The sequence below is a fragment of the Helianthus annuus genome, chromosome 15, assembly GCF_002127325.2.
Source record: "Helianthus annuus cultivar XRQ/B chromosome 15, HanXRQr2.0-SUNRISE, whole genome shotgun sequence".
NCBI lineage: Eukaryota > Viridiplantae > Streptophyta > Magnoliopsida > Asterales > Asteraceae > Helianthus > Helianthus annuus.
The window spans coordinates 130426903-130446012 of NC_035447.2; the positions used below are offsets into that span (position 1 = coordinate 130426903).

Sequence of the window (19110 nt, forward strand, 5' to 3'; positions counted from 1 at the left end):
AACTTTTTATGTAAAAAAATGTTTATACGATTAAAGTTATTCAATAATATTTAACATTTATTACACAAACTGTTTAATCAAAAAATAAACGTCAATATTTTTTAATATCAATTACTTATTCATTAATTTTTCCAAAAAAATAATTTTGTTTTTGATCTTATTTATTTATGTCAAATTATCATTAAACTCGTTTATGTTTCAACGTTTCTGCAGACCCTTTAACTTTGAAAAGTACAATTGTTGTCCTTTACGTTTGCACATAATTACAGCCGGTGTCCCTTTGACCTAACCCAGTTAAATTTTATTATTTAAAGACTATTTTGCCCTCATGTGAGTGGCACATGACTGCATTTAACAAGAAAATTTAACTGGTTTAGGTCAACAGGACACCGGCTGTAATCATGTGCAAACGTAAAGGACAACCATTGTACTATTTAAAGTTAAAGGACAGCGTCTGCAGAAACGTTAAAACATAAAGGACGTAAAGTGAAATTTTCTCCAAATAATAATATTAAATAATAACTTAACTAAATCTATTTATATTTCACAGATGATTTACATAATGTTTATCTTCATTGTTTAAAAAGTGTTTACAATGTATTTATTAGACATTTACAGTCTCGAACACATAAAATTTTTACGGTATGTATGTAACTAAAATAGGATTCCAATACGTCTTATTCATTTCCTATTTTAATCAAGGTTGTATTATTAATTTTGTGATTAAAATAGGATTCTAATACGTCTTAATCCTCTTATATTTTAATGAATAAATAGTACATCAAAATTATTTTTTTAAACGTCTTAACAATTATATATGTTAACCGATTACATTATATTTTATTCAACATGTGTATTACACAGGTTTATTCAACCCGTGTAATACACAGTTTTTCTAAGATATAACTTTTCTTATTTAGTATATAAAACTATATTTATTCAACCCGTGTGCTACACGGGGTTCTAAACTAGCGTAAACATATAAGAAAGATTCTTAAAGAGTGAATTTCAAGTTTTGTCCTTTATCTTTATAGTGATTTCAGGCGGTGTCTTTTATCTTTCAAATTGACGAGTCTTGTAGTTAATGTTTTAAATCTTGCACGTTATGTTCTTTAGCCCTAACCCAGTTAGATTTTTTTGTTAATAAAATCACACAAGGGTAATTTAGTCTTTTTACCATATATATAAATAAATATTTTAAATAACAATAAAACAAAAATAAATTTAACAAATTAATATTATATTACATATATAAATACAAATAATATATGTATATGTAGATTACACAAATAGATGAAATCACTTTACCTCTCTCTCTCTCTCTCTCTCTCTCTCTCTCTCTAGCTTTATCCACCAGACCATCACCACCAACAGACCCCAACCACCACACGCTCTCTTAGACATAGCATTCATCCACCGGAGCTCCCAACCCTACCACCGTAGCCAGTAGAGCTGATTCTGGGGCCGTCATGTTGCTGTTGTTGCTGCCATCACGTCACCGGAGCCATCACGACGCTGCTACTGTACAACGAAGATTTGGGATTTGGGGATTTTGTATGGATTTGGGGTTAAAGGATTTAGGGTAAAAGGTGGTAGCAACATGTGGATTTGGGGGAAAAAGGTTGATTGTGGTTACGAGATGGATGTACGATGGTGCAGCCATGGTTTTAGAGATTGAAGGTGGAGAGGGGTTGTGGTGGGTTTCAGATCGGGGGTGACAGTGGTTTTCGGTTTCAGTATGTATGATTTTTGTTACATTATAACACTAGAGTTAAGCTAAACATCTATTTTATTTATGGAGTATTAAAATTTGTACAGTTTTTAGTCTTACAGATTTTATCATTTATGCATACTCAGGGTTCTTTTCTTTCTTGAATATATCACATCATGTAGATGGAGGTGAGTGTTGGTTTTTCAGTATTATGGATGAGAGAGAGAAAGCAGATAGTTGAGTTAATGGTGGATTTTGGTTTTTTGGGTTTTTGTGTGATGAGAGATAGGTGGTGGGTGGTGGTAGTGATGGCAGCAGATGATGTGAGGTAGATGGTGGTGGTGATGGTAGAGGGTGGATGTTGGTGGTAAATGGGAGAGAGAGGTGAGAGATATATCTAAATTTTTATTTTTAATTTTTTTAATGGTTAGGTATTTAATTTATTTACACAACTAGACCTTGAAAAGTGAAATGACAATAATACCTTCATGTGCAAGTCACATGACTAGATTTAATAAAAAAACTAACTAGGTTAGGGCTAAAGGACATAACGTGCAAGATTTTAAAACATTAAGTACAAGACTCGTCAATTTGAAAGATAAAGGACACCGCCTGAAATCCACTATAAAGATAAAGGAAAAAACTTGAAATTCACTCGATTCTTAAATTTTAAATTATACTTTTTTTATTTTTTTAATCCTACATAATTTTGTTCCAAAAACCAAAATAACCGAAAAACGAACCAGTGTAAAAACCGAAAACCGACATTTCGGTTTCGGTTTTGCTCAAAAACCGAAACAAACTGTGCACGCCCCTACTTTGTATCGCACTTGAATTAATGATTACACCGCATGAAAATCTCACACATTCTCTTGATAATAATGACTTCACCCAAAATTTGCTCCAACTATATGCGATGTTGAAAAAACGAAAGATAACAATACGAGAAACAACTAATAATATGGGTTAACCAGGTTAACCTGATTATCCCTAAAGCTACCTGATTACCGATCCATAAACTATATTTAGGTTCAAGTTATTTTAGTTCGGGTTCCTTGTAACCAGGTTCCGGTTCCAGGTATAAATCCCACCCCTAACTTTGGGTGTGAGTTAAACGGGTTCAGGTACACAATTAAAATAGTGTCTGAACGGGTTCAACCCGCCTAACCCGTTTTTGACACAAATAAACTTGTTTAAGTGAGTTAACAAGTACAAGACACGTTTATGACCTGTTTATTATAACTATATAATTATTTTTTGATTTGTTTTTTAGGTATCTTACATATTGTAATTTAAGAATTTATGGGTTTTTTTAAATATGTTAAGAATTGTTCTTTTAAGTGTATAATGAATATGAATTGTAATTTTTTGGAGACTTCTATTTTCTCTTGTTATTTGTTAACCGTGTCGGGTTCGTGACATTTGTGTTGCTAAATAGGTTATATATAACCGAGTTTAATGGTCGTGTCGTGTAATCCGTTTATTAAACATGTCCGTGTTTGTGTTTGCTAGACGTGTTAATCATGCCTTTTTGTCTGACTCATCTCTTACCTGTTTAACACAATCGTGTAAGATTAAATATATTTATTTTATATTTAATCTGGTAGCCATTATAATCATTTACATTATATGGATCAAAATATATAACAATCCTATTAAATAATTAGTTGGTAATTGTTGATGGGCCTAATTACCCTTGTTAACTAATTAGGGTTTCCTCCTGGGTGCATATATAAGGAGAATAATGTGGACGTTAAAGGGTTAGACAATTACACAAACCCTAATAACTCATAACATCAATTCGCCTCCATCTCCATAGCCGATTACCCTTTATCGGTTTCTTATCATCACCATCATTAGATTGCACCCTAAGGAGGAACCAGATAAAGCTGACAATCATGCCAAACACTGCTGCTGCGACTCCATCTGGATTCTCTGCTGACCTGTGCTGATGCAATCAAAGGTATATTTTCATGTTTTCCATTATGCCTAAAACAGAACTGACCAACAGGTGGTATCAGAGCATATGTTGATTAGTCAGTTCTGTTTTCGTATCCATCAATTCTGGGATAGAAATCTGGAAAACGGATTTTTTTTTTGTAACTTTAAAACTGTAACAGCCGGTTTCGAGTCTTGAAGATCGACTCGAGATCTCTGTTTTCGGGAAAAGGATTAATTATATGTTCATTCAAAATCAACTGGATTATGTTTATGACCGAAATCTGTTTTTAAAACCTTAAAAAAATTCAGGTTTCGGGTTCCAGAATTATTATTTTATTTATTAGGGTTCTTCATGTTCTTAGTGAAATTCGAATAAATTCCCTTATTTTGGAATGAATTAAGGATTAGAAGGTGTTTTTCCTGTATTTGATTAATTTTTATCCCTCAAGATTTCGAAAAATCTGTTAATGTTATTAGATATAATTTTCGAAATTATTGGATAAATATAAAAATCTTTTAAAACAGGAAATAATATATACCAAATCCCTTAAAATTCGAATTTCAAACTTATCACACTAACCGCTGTAACAGAAGTTTCGAGATAAGTTTTAACCACCCGAGACCACAAGAACTCGACTTGAAATCATAAGTGTTCTCAAATGTTTATAACTCGAGACAACGATTTCGACTCGAGATCATAAGGTCTCGACTCGAGACCACTGAGGTTTCGACTAAGGGCTTCAGTCTTTACAACTCGAGACCATAAGGTTGCGACTCGAGACCATAAAGCTACAACTCGAGACCACAAGGTCACAACTCGAGACCATGGTTCCGACTCGAGACCTCATAAGGAGTTGAGATCTCATAATTCACAACAGTCGAGACCATAATTACGACTCGAGACACTGAGGTTGCGACTCGAGACCTTAATGAGTCGAGACCTCATAATGATAAGTCGAGACTTGACTCGAGAACTCACTCGAGATCTCATAACTGAGTCGAGATCTCACTCGAAACCTCATTATTTTAGGTTGTTTAATGTGATCTAAGATTTAGCTCGGGGCTCTGCCCCAAACCCCGTGCGGGGCACGCTGTCCCCCTGCACCCCCCAGCGAACTCACCGCGGAGTTCGATCCGCGCTAACAGGTGGTTTGCTATTAAACGATTGGTTTTTGTAATTACTTAGTTAATTAATGAGGATCAAATAATGTTTTACAAAACCAAAATGGCTTAACTTGAATGAGCTTCTGATGTATCACTTCTGGCCAAAGCTGATTTGATGCATCTACTTATCGTTCAAGTATTACGAAAGCTATATTAAGTGTGCATCATAAACATGAATGTCTTAATATCTGGCCAAAGCTGATTTAATTCCTTCATAGATGGCATACTTAACAAGTGCATAACTAAAGCGATTGTCTCAATTTCTGGCCAAAGCTGATTTGTTACAACCACTTTGCACACATGCTTAAATGATTACACTTCTAGCCAAAGCTGTTTTGTCTTCGTTTAAGTAGAACTTTAAGTAGTCTATTATTTTGATGTTAGTAATAGACATATCACAACCTCTTCACATAATGATCCTTATAATAATGATCCTCAATTAATTTTTGTGATCATTTTGTCTGCGTTATTCTTAGTACCCATAATTTTTTGCTCACTATATTTTTCTTCTATAAGTCTATATCTCATCCACTCTAATTCCTAAGCCTAAAATGTTTTGCTTTATTTAAAGTTTCTATAAGAATTAGCTCTTAAATTAAATTCTTGATTATCTCTTAAGACACGATAACCCTATTGCTCTCTTCTGATAAGGCACTACAGAAGAAAAGTAGAGCATGATGATTAGGATAAATCGAACATGATATCTCTTATGATAATCAAGAACTATCTAACATAATTGTTATCACTAAAGTTATTCCAGATTAAGTTTTTCCTAAGACTAATCTATAATCACTACAAAAAAAGTGACCATTAGAGACTAAATTATCAGGGACTAATGTATCAGTCTCAAATACATAACATCTAGGACTGATTTATCAGTTACTAATAATATTGGGGACTGATTTCTATGCGACATATTTTAGTGACTGATAATTAGTCGCTAATATATTGACACCTTATTTGAGACTAAATTCTAGTTGCGAATGTGTTTGTGCCACATGGCTTTTTGGAAGGAACCTTATTGGCTACTGAATTTTAGTCTTAAATATGTTCTTCCTATAATGAAAAATGTCATAAATGTGTTGGAGACTAATCTTCTGTCTCTAATATAGCGGGGGTATATTAGGGACTGAATATCAGTTCATAATATTTTCAAGACAAACAGAACTCAGGACTGATATTCAGTTTTGAACGCCTTTTAATATAAAAAATAATCCGCGACTAACTTTCATTGTCCAAATATGTTACACAAATTCTACTATTTGATAGTATCAAGGGATGAAAATCAGTCTTAAAAATCCTTTCAAAATCTTATTAGGAACATATATCTAGTCTCCAAAGTGTTTTGCATACGAAAGAACTAGAGACATAATTTTTAGTCTCAAATAATCGATACAAATTCTAGTATTTATAAGAAAGATGTTATGACCGAATTAGTCCTCACTATCATTGTAATAGACTTCATTGGGAATTGATATTTAGTTTCAGTTTTTTTATAAACCAATTCATGCCCGAGTTTCACTTATCGCGCTCTAACCGAATCACAAGGCTAGACAAGCCTATTATTTATATAACTGTTGTTTAATATATATATTAATAATTTATTATTTCTATATAAAATTTAATTAAAATAAATTATATACATGGTATGCCATATATAAATATTATAAGTTTAAAAACTATATGAAAATAGTTATAGATATAAATAAACTATTTATTAAAAATATTTAAATTAAGTCCTTTATTTGATATAAATAACAAATGAGCTGAGGCTGAGCTTGAAAAATTACTCATGTCGAGCTTGAGATTTAGAAATAAGATTGTAAATGACCTGAGCTCTCTCAAAGTTACACGGTCCTAGCTCAAGCCTTTACGAGCTCGGGTTTCAACCGACTCGTTTTGGACATTGGCATGGTTGATCAAATATGAACATAATATTGTAATAAAAATTTTACAAAAAGTTTTATAATATTAAATTAGAAGTATTTATTATTTTGTATATTTTACAACTTAGTATTTATACTTTTTAAAAACTTACGGGGTGTTTGGTTCGCGTAATGATTTAGAATTGGAATTGAAATTTGAATAGGGATTAGATCAAAACGGTTTGCGTCGAAATGGTTGGATCGAAAGGTCCGCCTCGAAATGGTTCGATTTGAAACGGTTTGGGTCGAAACGGTTCGCGTCGAAATGGTTCGGGTCGACGCGGTTCGATTCAAAACGGTATTGGTCGAAACAGGACATGTCAAAACGGTTCGCGTCGAAACGGTTCGCCTCGAAACGGTTTGGGTCGAAACGGTACAGGTCGAAACGATACAGGTCGAAACGGTTCAGGTCGACGCAGTTCGATTCGAAACGGTATTGGTCGAAACAGGACAGGTCAAAACGGTTCGCGTCGAAATGGTTCGGATCGAAACGGTTTGATTCGAAACGGTTTGGGTCGGAACGATACAGGTAGAAACGGTACGCGTCGAAACGGTTCGATTCGAAACGGTTTGGGTCGAAACAGTACAGGTCGAAATGGTACGCGATGAAACGGTTCGATTCGAAACGGTAACTGTCGAAATGGTTCGCGTCGATAAACATGAAGATTGGAATTGAGATTCCAATTCTTTTTATCAACCAAACACATGAAGATTGGAATTGGGATTCCAATTCCATCAAGTTATGTGAACCAAACATTTAAATGATGAAATTCAAATTCCAATTTCCCTTAAATTTCTTTAATTTTTTGCGAACCGAACCCTTAAAATTTTTAAGAAATCTTTAAGTTCCGTTCCGTTCCGTTCCCGCTCCTTATGAAATTTTATCCCTTTCATCATTCCCACCCACCCCCAAATTAATGCACCTTAACCCTAAATCTACGCCTTATTTCACCCCACCCAACCCAATTGTCTGTCTTCCTCGCCTTATTTCTTCCAAATCACAATCTTTTTGTTCAGGCTGTCTAGATCGTTGACCCACTACTACCAGATCCCTCAATGGCGACTTCTTGACATTTGTAGAAGTGATTTCTCTTTTTTCTAGTTTTTTTTGATAACACATACTAGTTTCTCTCCCATTTTCTAATTTAAGGTTTTGATTTACAGCAGATTCGATTTGGTCTTGTGGAAGGATTGTAATTTGGGAGGTTATAGTTGCATCTGCACGTCATTTTAGTATATCACAATTCACAATTTTTAGTTGTCTTTTTTTTTAATTGTTTATTATAAGATGATGGATAATATCATTATTATTATTTATATGCATAGATGGTTTTTACTTTATGATATTTCTTAATGCTCTGCTTCTTTCTGTTCATTGCATAGGTTGTTTCTGAAATAATAGTTCTAGTTGTTGCTCTTGATCTGAGGAGGTATGAAGTTAAATAAACTTATTTTATATATTATTTTTGTTGTTACTTCCTGCATCAAGAGATTTTAACAGGGGATTGCTTTTGTGGACATTGTGGCTACAACAAGTCTATGTGTCAAAATTTGACGATTCACATATGGTTTTGTAGATCATATTCTGGTTCTACGATCGATGCTTGGATGGTGTGTTAAAATGATTGGTTTTTTCATGTCAACATTTTTGGGCCAAAAGTTGGAACTCTTAGATTTCATCACAACAACCACAAACTTGCAACATGGTTCAAGATACAGCTCTAGCTTTATTAAGAAATGAATTCAAGATGTTAAAGTTTTACACATTTATTCCTTTATAATTGTAGAACTTGTTTATACTTTAAAGAAATATATACCTTTGTGTTTGTAAAATTTGTTGGTTTTATTTGTGTTTGAAAATTGTTTTAGAAATATATTAAGGATTGAAAATACACATTTTAGGAACTGAATTGTGATGGTATTAAACATTATTTTTAGTCTCCAAAACTAAAACATGATATCGGAGGCTACTTTTTACTCACAGAAAAACATATTAGGGACTAGTATTTTAGTCACTAAAGAAATGTATTAGGTATTTGTTTTTCAGTCCCTAATAATATCAAACCTAATAATACCTATTGGAGACAAAATAAACATGGTTTAAGGATTGATTTTCAGTCCTTAATGAATGCATTCGAGATTGAATAATCATAGTATTAGAGACTGATTTCCAGTCATTAAAGAGATGTATCAGGGACCGAAATGACGTGGTACCGAGAGACAAATTGAGGACTGAATTTTTATGCATCAAGGACTGACTGTTAGTCCTTGTTGGTGTCATACAATCGGGACTAATTTTTAGTTACTAAAACCACTATCTAGTACTAGGTATCCGAGACTAGCTGGGGACTGGCAAATTAGTCCTTGATAAGCATTGGGGACTGATTTTAATGTATTAAATACTGTTTTTTCAGTTACTAATACTCGTTTTTTTTTGTAGTGAATTGTGGAATAATCACAAAAACTCCTATGGCGCATGTCTTCATTTAAAATTATAAATTATAAGGTTAAGTGGTATATGTCAATACATAATGATGTACAATGCCATGACCCATAAATTAAGGGCTTATGCATGGAAATAAGTACATTTTCCAGTACATTACATACTAAGTTTTCATTTGTATAATTTGATGCATTATAAATCAGCTATAACACTCAAAAGTACCAAAGTATAACGAGTGTGTTGATAAGCAACATATGTACATAGAAATAAATGTTTGAAGCTGGAAAATAAGATGTTATTCACCTTACAACCACTAATAGTTTAAAAGAGGATTGTTCTAAGGACCATAGACAAATTACAAGTGCTAATCCCAACGTTAAGGTTCTTCAAGGGAAAATCTCACTACATAATTATGTCATTAGACTAGGCATAAGCAACGAGACTATCCATTATTCTAAAGAACAGTTGGATAAATTAATTAGATAGTAACTTCCTGATGATATTTAAGTCTGATAATTTTTTAATATTCCAATTAACACATGGTTAGTTGACTCTAGTTCCATACGTTTCCTTACCAGAACTCGACAAATAACTAACACGAGAGTTAATGACAAAAATTAAATGTTAAGGCTATAAGAGCCATAATAAGCAGTCTTCAAACAACGCTTTTCGATACCTTATATATTCTGATTAATCAGAATATAGTATCATAATTAAGCAAAGATATGAAGATTGTGAGGTTTGCATAGTCAACATAAAGTCACACTTACCGTAAACTCTCATTTTATTTGTTCTAAATATCTGGATAGAAACATTACTAAGATGAAACTAGATGATACCTTACTTTTCACAACTTTTGTCATCATGCAAATGAGAATTTGACAAAAGGAAAATGAGACTTATAAATTTCATCCATTAGAACCAAAATTCATGAGAAATCATAACATGGTTAATGAGGATGATTTTTTTCATCTAATCTCATTTTAAGTGATTTTAAATCATGACGTTAAAGCCCTAAAATATGACTTGGCTTAAGGAATAAGCATGGGTCCATCATAAGTCATTCATTGACATTCATGGAACTTATTCCAAATGGAATATTCAGACATAATTCATTTATCATTTGAAAGACTATCAACTTGTATCTAAATTTTGTCGCATATGGCCCACGGTCTTAGAAGAACTCTATTCATATATGTAGTTAATCAGATTTCTATTAAATATGTCCCTAAAGTTTCTTATGATATCTGGACATTAAAGAAATCAAATAAAGTCTAACGTATATGTGATAGGTTCCCACGTCACGTAGCTCATTGAAACTTCTCTTGTAGCATTCTAGAGATATTAAAGATCAGTGGGAGCATTAAGTGTCTTAATAATAACTTTCAATAGTTGCAAGAGGTGGGGGAGTGAAAATTTTAAATTTACACCTCTTGTACAAGACATCGCTCCATCACGACACTGTTCTGTCAAACCTTATCTCCTTAAATCTAATGCTACTCTTACAAAAGTTTCATTGTTGCCTAATTGTGGGCACACTTAGATTTCTTACCTAAACTAACATAATCCTCAACAAGAGAAACTACAACGACTAACATCATTAACTTGTTTCTCTATTAGAATTTGTTGGTCGTTACACATTGACCCTACGCATGCTGAGTTCCTAAAGATTTCTAAGGTCAGTAGGAGCAGTCAAAGTCCTTATCATGGCTTGCAAGGAATACAAGAGGCGGGGGGAAGAGTGTCATTAAATTTCACTCCGAATTTAACTCCGAGTACACCTCTTGTACACCATACTGCACCAACCCTTACAAACTTAGAACGAAAATGATAGCAACCTAACCAAGAGCTAATCCATAAAACTGAAACTTCTAATGAACCCAATAATCAACTCAGGAGGTCATCTAGGTTTAAAAGCCTACTAACTTTGATGATTACATAACCTCCCTAGTGAAGTTGAAATGGATTTTTGGAAATGTTTAATGATCCTATCTCTTAAAATAAAAACATTATCATAAATCAATCATCTGAATGGAATAAAACAGCTTTCTAGTAAAACTGATTTTATGTGTTCGTGTAACGTTTGGGATTTGATTGAATTACCTAAGAGTGTTCATAACTAAACCAAATCCTGATATAAGCGTTAAGACACTAAGAAGCATGATTGATTGTCAAAGGTTATACTTAGGAAGAGATAAATTATCAAAGATTTCTTTGAGGATCATCACTGTTCTAGTAGCTTATAATGGTTTAAAGCTACATTAGATGAACACTAAAAACAATTTTCCCTAACAAATGGCTGACACATTTACATGTTCACTAGATAACAACCTAAAGTTTCAAACTGAAGGTTAAAGAACACTTTATTTGTAAGCCAATAATATCCATGTATGGGTTAATGCAAACATCATAATGTGATGAAAAGCTAACGTAATTATTTTCATCAAGAATCAAGTGGATTAATGAACCTACCTCAAAATGAGTGGGAGCAACTAAGATAAACTTGTCTATATAGATGATATTCTTTTGACAAGTATATGTTACATAAGTCAAAGCATTGTTAACACAAACTTTGATATGATAGATCTCAGAGATGTCTCTTATGTAATAGATATCATAACGTACCGAGATAGACCCAATGGGACAATAGTTTCGTTCTATAAGTCTAACGTTAAATGGGTCCTTACATATGTAACAAAATACTGCTCTCCTTTAGAGGATAATAGGATAAATGAGATTATTTCCTTATGCTTCATTAATTAGAAGCCTTATGTAAGTTTAAGTCTATACTCGTTTAGATATTACTCACATTGCAACACACTAGATATGTCTAGATTAATGTGTAGCATCTAATGGAGTATTATAATATCTTTAAAAGAAACGAGAGACTACAATTTAAAGAAGAAGTGAGAATTAAAACCGGTTTATTACTCTAACTTTGTGATATTCAAAGATTATAAAATGTAATTTCGGGTATATCTTTATGTCAGCAGACAAAACCTGTTTCATGGAGGAGTCATAATGCACTGATATAAACAACCTAAGTTATAACGACATAATATAGTCACTAAATGTTGTTGGAAATTTATCAGTGGACTCATAAGTTTATTAACTCCATATAATTAATGTTTTGAAGAATTAGTGTGATAAAGTCAGCTACCATAACTCCTTGAACAGTAACAGTTCAAGAGGTGCTGCATTAAGTTTCGATACGTAATTAATTATTCGTTTATGAACGAATTGAGGAAACTAAGTTTTGTATCGAATACATTCATGATATGCTTAAGGATCCTATAACTGAAGGGCTATTACCCATAAGTCTTATTAAGAGAGCTCATAGACGGGTATTAATTAATAGTCGTGCGCAATTGCATATCGTACTATGAATGACTAAGTATTAGTTAATTTTCCTCATCAGTTTGATTTTGTATGTCTCTAAGAATATGTCAAGCTAGCATAATGGCATATAGACAAATATAGTTACAAATCAAACAAAGGGCTTACGCGTATTTTGATCATAATGATTAGGTTTTAAATTAAGGCTATAGTATGATTAATGGGGGTCCTGAGTCGCATAATGATTCAACGGCTGTATTTTTCTGCTATAGTACTTGTTTAAGGCTAAAATGAGTGTTAACTCCTGATCAGGCTTATCTAATACTCATAGTAAATGATTACTCGGCTAAGTGGGAGAATGTAAGATTAAATATATTTATTTTATATTTAATCTGGTAGCCATTATAATCATTTACATTATATGGATCAAAATATATAACAATCCTATTAAATAATTAGTTGGTAATTGTTGATGGGCCTAATTACCCTTATTAACTAATTAGGGTTTCCTCCTGGGTGCATATATAAGGAGAATAATGTGGAGGTTAAAGGGTTAGACAATTACACAAACCCTAATAACTCATAACATAAATTCGCCTCCATCTCCATAGCCGATTACCCTTTATCGGTTTCTTATCATCACCATCATTAGATTGCACCCTAAGGAGGAACCAGATAAAGCTGACAATCATGTCAAACACTGTTGCTGCGACTCCATCTGGATTCTCTGCTGACCTGTGCTGATGCAATCAAAGGTATGTTTTCATGTTTTCCATTATGCCTAAAACAGAACTGACCAACAAATCGTTGATACCTTTTATAGACGTCACTCGTCTCAGTTGTAACCCGTTGATACCTTCGTAATACAACCGTTACAAGATTCTTTTATAGTTAAAGGTGTTTGCACGTTGATATCTTCCTAATACAACCGTTTGCAAGATTCTTTTATAGTTAAAGGTGTTTGTATTCTTGAGTTTTTATTGATCCTAGACATTGTTTTATAATTAAACGTGTTTGTATTCTTGGGTTTTCATCAATGTTGTAAAAATCGCGACTAGGCGGCGACTAGTCAGCGATTAATCGGTAGTCGGCCAGTAACTGAGTAAATTTTCATTAATCAGTTCATTAATCGCTAGTCGGGCCTAGTCGGCTAGCCAAAAATCGGCGATTCCGGCCAAATTCCGGCAAAAAACCTGTATATTCCGGCCAAAACCTCTAAATTCCGGCCAGTTTCCAACCAAACCATGTGAATTACAACAATTATTCTTGTATACTTAAAAAATGAGTTGAGTAAGAGTTAAAACCTAGCTACTTAAAATATATACCTATAAAAATGTGTATAGAGTAAACTGCTAAAATCATCCCTGAGGTTTGACTCAAATTGCTAGATTAGTCCAAAATCAACTTTTTTTGCTAAAACAGTCCCTGAGCCTAGTTTCTGTTGCTATTTCAGTCCAGTAAATTAACACCGTTAGAACCTCCGTTAATGAATGGGTAAAACTGCTAAATTCGTCCCTGAGGTTTGATTCAAGTTGCTAGATCAGTCCAAAATCAAGTTTTTTTGAATTTGTTAATTATAAACTTATTTACGTATATAATTTTTCTAGACTTGCATTAATTTTTTTAATTTGTTAATTATAAACTTATGTAGATTATAAACTTATTTAGGTATATAATTTTTCTAGACTTCCATTAATTTTTTGAATTTGTTAATTATAAACTTATGTAGATTATAAACTTATTTAAGTATATAAATCATTAATATCACAAGATTATAAATTTATTTAAGGCGGGTCCAGTTATAGTTATAGTTATATTTATGTTCGTTGAATAAATCATTAATATCACAAAAGAAAAAATGGTAAATGACAGGTTCTTAATGCATCAATACTTGTACCAAATGCATTATATATTTTCTTAAATGTCTTAAAATTTAAGATAAATTACAAGTCTACCCTAAATATATAATTTAAATTTGTGTTTAGTTATAAAAATATAAACAGAATGTAGCTCTTTTGGAGAGCGCAATTTTATTTGACATGTCTTAAACACTGGTTTGACCCGAACCCGTTTTGACTCAAACCAAAATAATCCTTTTTATGAGACTTGTTCTGGCACGACATGTTGTCCGACCTCACCTGAATGATAAGTATTATTAAATAAGAAACCACTTAATTAAGTAGAAAAAATGAATAAAAGAACTTTATAATACAAATATTAAATTAAAATAATTGATAAATATTAAACATTAAATATTACGATTTAAATAAAAACAAATAAAAATTATGTTAATTTCTTAATATTTAAATTTACATATAATGTTTGTATTTTTCATAACTAAATATTGTTTAAATTAACTGTTGTCTTATTTAAATCCTTAAATAAATACTAAATATTTACATGGTAACAACAACAACATCAAAATAAAATCAGTATTTAAGGCTGGGCCGGTTAAATTACGCTCTTCAAAGAAGCTACATTTATATTTTTAAAACTAATTTTATTTAAATTAAATTAAGTATTATCTTATTTAAATACTTAAGTATATAATTAGTAAACATTTAATAATAATAATAATAATAATAATAATAATAATCAAAATAACTAACAAATAATTTTTCAAAATAACTAACAAAAGGATTTTTTTTCTCTTGTGATATTAATGATTTATATACCTAAATAAGTTTATAATCTAAATAAGTTTATAATTAACAAATTCAAAAAATTAATGCAAGTCTAGAAAAATTATATACCTAAATAAGTTTATAATCTAAATAAGTTTATAATTAACAAATTCAAAAATTTAATGCAAGTCTAGAAAAATTATATACCTAAATAAGTTTATAATTAACAAATTCAAAAACTTGATTTTGGACTGATCTAGCAACTTGAATCAAACCTCAGGGACGAATTTAGCAGTTTTACCCATTCATTAACGGAGGTTCTAACGGTGTTAATTTATTGGACTGAAATAGCAACAGAAACTAGGCTCAGGGACTGTTTTAGCAAAAAAAATTGATTTTGGACTGATCTAGCAATTTGAGTCAAACCACAGGGACCATTTTAGCAGTTTACTCAATGTGTATATGTATACATAAAACTGAAAATTACATATAAAAAACACGATCCGGTTAATCCCAAATAATCCCGAGTAGTCGCTAGTCCCCACCTCACCGGCCGAATAGCAACTAGCGAATTCTCCAACCTTGGTTTTTATTGATTCTAGGAACACAGAAAAATACTCAAAAACTATAAAAGGTATCAAAGTAAAGTAATACAATATGCCTTTCATGTTTAGGTTTAGCATATATACGTAGCAACATGGCATCCAAAACAATTTTAAGAACCAGTTAAGTCGTAAAGCCATGAGCTGACTTGAGTTGTAAACATATCAAGTACGAGCTTAAGTTTCTGTTCAGTTGACAAATTCTGAGTCAAGATCCAAAATATTTATAAAAACAAGTTAACTCATAAAGCCGTGAGCTGACTCTTGTCGCTAGTTGTAAACATATCAAGTACGACCTTAAGTTTCTGTTCAGCGGACAGATTTTAAGTCAAAATCTAATAAGAACTAAACACGAGTTAACTTGTAAAGCCATTAGCTGACTCGAGTTGTAAACTCGCTCAGCGCGTTGGTTTCTCGCACACCGACGTGTGCACACGCCCCAGCGGCCTGTCCACTCGTACAACGACTCGGGATTTCATGCCCAACGACTCGTGAACGTGCCCCAACGACTAGCAAACCTCGAAAATTATGATTCCACGAAAAATTAATGTTCGTTCCTGTCACTTTACTTATTGTGCAAAATGTATATAGAGCTTTTGCACATTTTCGTTAATCCATGAACAGGATCTGTACATCTCGATCGGAAAAGAATCAAGAGAAAAAGAAAGAATCAGAATTGATCGAAATTGTTTGATTTTCCACATTTTTTTCCAACTCTTTGAATAGGAATCCATTTTCACAAAGATCCTGACTTTCGTGTTTCTTGAATGTTCGGGTCTTCAAAAATTCTCACCAAGAGACGAAGCTTGAAAGTATAAATATTTTTCTTGTTGTTTTCATGAAAGAACCAAGAAATAAAGAGAGGCTGCTTCATACAACAATTGTATGGAAATGACTTAATGAAAACATATGTTGAAAAAGGTGGGAAATACATATTATGATAATTCTGGACAAGTTTCAGCTGAACTTGATGATAAGTAGTTTGTTAATCTTGATGAAATGATTGATAGTTATGATGGATGATCAAGAAGTTCCAAATACAAGTTTTAAGTGATCATGGAGAAGGTGGCATGGTTCCCTAGAAGACCATCAAGGAAGAAGGTGACAACCTAACCTTGATCACTATTTTTGCAATATTCTTCAAATCTCACGTTATCTCCTTGCATTTACTAGTATATACCACACATATTTATTACTAGCAAATCTAATTCTGCTCCTAAATATTCATCATTATCCATCACGAGACTCGAACCCTCAACCTCATGGATAGAGACACCATTTGACACACATGGGTATCGCTAGGCCAAAAGCACTTTGGTATATACGTACTTCACATACGTACCTCACATTTGGAGCTGAAGAATTGGACTTGTAATTCAGCCATAACCAAGTCATTTGTTTATCTATTTTATTAACAATTCAGTTTTCGGTTAATCGATTCAGTTTATTTAGTTAGTTTGTTGGTTTTCGTTTTAGTTCGATTCTGTTCATAATCAAACTAAACTTGGGCTAAAATTTTTACTTAGAAATAAATGGAATTGAAGAATAAATATATGAATACATAAAAAATGAGGTATAACTACATGAGTTGGATGTATAAATATATGAAACAGATGCATGCTACTATTGTTCTGATATGTTTTAGATTTCGTTTATGCCATGTGGATTCGTTTAACTGTTTTTATACTTATGATAGTAAATCAAACTTGTACTTCGCCAACACTTTATGTGTTGACATGTACTTTAATATGTATTGCACGAACTTGATGATGAGACATTGAAAGAAATCTAGTAGAATAACTAGAAACACACTTTAATTTAGTACTTGTTTTGTTTTTTGTTCCCTTGTTGCAATATATTGTACTTTGTTTCCAAACAATGTATTTTTCCATTTTAGAAATGAAATGAAATTTTGATTATTAAATACTTGTCGCAAATAGTTGTTATGAAGTCTCTTGTAATATCGTTTTCGTCTTACTCCGATGTTTTCACCATCGATTGGGGTGTGACACCTTACTTTAAAGTTAAACTCTGATAATCATTATACTTATTTTACCTTATTTCATCAGCATTCAAAACATTTTAATACATGTTAATTTATAAAAGGAACGAAAAAGAATACTGTGTCATTTACTATCTTGCGTAAAGGTAATCTACAAAGTCTTCTAAATCTAGGAAATGTACAAATTCATATTTGATCGCAAAATATCACACAAGACCGTAAAATATAACACAATGCCAAGGAAAAAAAAACACAATGAATCCCAAAAAAGGCACAATGACGAAAAAAGAAACACAATGCCAAATGAAAAAAAAAAAAACATAATGATCTAAACAAAAATTTTAAAATATTTTACAAGCTAAAAATTCAAAAGCGAAAACCTAAAATCTAAGATCGTAGAGTTTAACAAGACCATTCCAATACCGATAAAACGAGTTTACTCAAAGCCCGTTTGACACCCTTTCTACAACTTCCATTTTTAGGAGACTAACTATTTTATTCAAGAGTTAACTGCCATTTTCGTCCCTGTGGTTTGGTCACTTTGGCCATTTCAGTCCATTTTTAAAAAATGCGCCATTTTCGTCCCCCACGTTCTGGAAAGGTGCCATTTCAGTCCAAAAATCATAACCCAGTTAAGTTAGTTAGTAAATAAGGACTGATTGTGTAAATTTGCAACATAAAGGACCATTTAAGTAAATATTAAACACCACCACCACTAGCCCAGCCACCACTACCACTCCGCTGCCACCACCACCACCACCGCCACCACCGCCACCACAGCCCTGCCACCACCACCATTCCGCTGCCACCACAACCACCACCACCACCACCGCCACCACAGCCCTGCCACCACCACCACAGCCCTGCCACCAGAGCCCTGCCACCACCACCACAGCCCTGCCACCACCGCCACCACAGCCCTGCCACCACCACCACTCCGCTGCCACCACCACTCTCACAGATCGTAAACAACTCCCCACGCTATGTAATTGTTCAATAAGCATGCCCGACACCACGTGAAATCGGAGTTTTTATAAAAAATTCAAAGTGGAATTAATCCACAGAAGTTTGTCGATTAAGTGTCAAATTGTTGTGTTATTTAGAGTCCCTGAACCCATACGAAACTCTCACACCCTTCAAAATCCTTTACCCCTTCGAAAATACCCTCTGTTCATCGTCTTCAAGTCTCGCCGGAATACCCGTCGCCGGAGACTGTCGCCACGCCGTTGCACGCGATACCGGATCGGTTTTAATCACCCAATCGGTATGTTTATACTTGTACAATGTTTCTGCAAGTTTAATTTGAATATTATCCGGTATTGATCGAGAATTAGGCCGTTTGACTTCTGTTGACCGTTTTGG

The 19110-nt window shown here is 33.0% G+C and overlaps 1 long non-coding RNA gene across 1 annotated transcript; it reads left to right on the forward strand.

The window, feature by feature from the left end:
* Nucleotides 1-7600: 7600 nt before the first annotated feature.
* On the forward strand, nucleotides 7601-8574 carry LOC110912429. The gene is made up of 4 exons (XR_002577929.2): nucleotides 7601-7823; nucleotides 7909-7974; nucleotides 8125-8171; nucleotides 8319-8574. It is a non-coding gene; the product is annotated as an uncharacterized LOC110912429 (long non-coding RNA).
* The last annotated feature ends 10536 nt before the right edge of the window (nucleotides 8575-19110 follow it).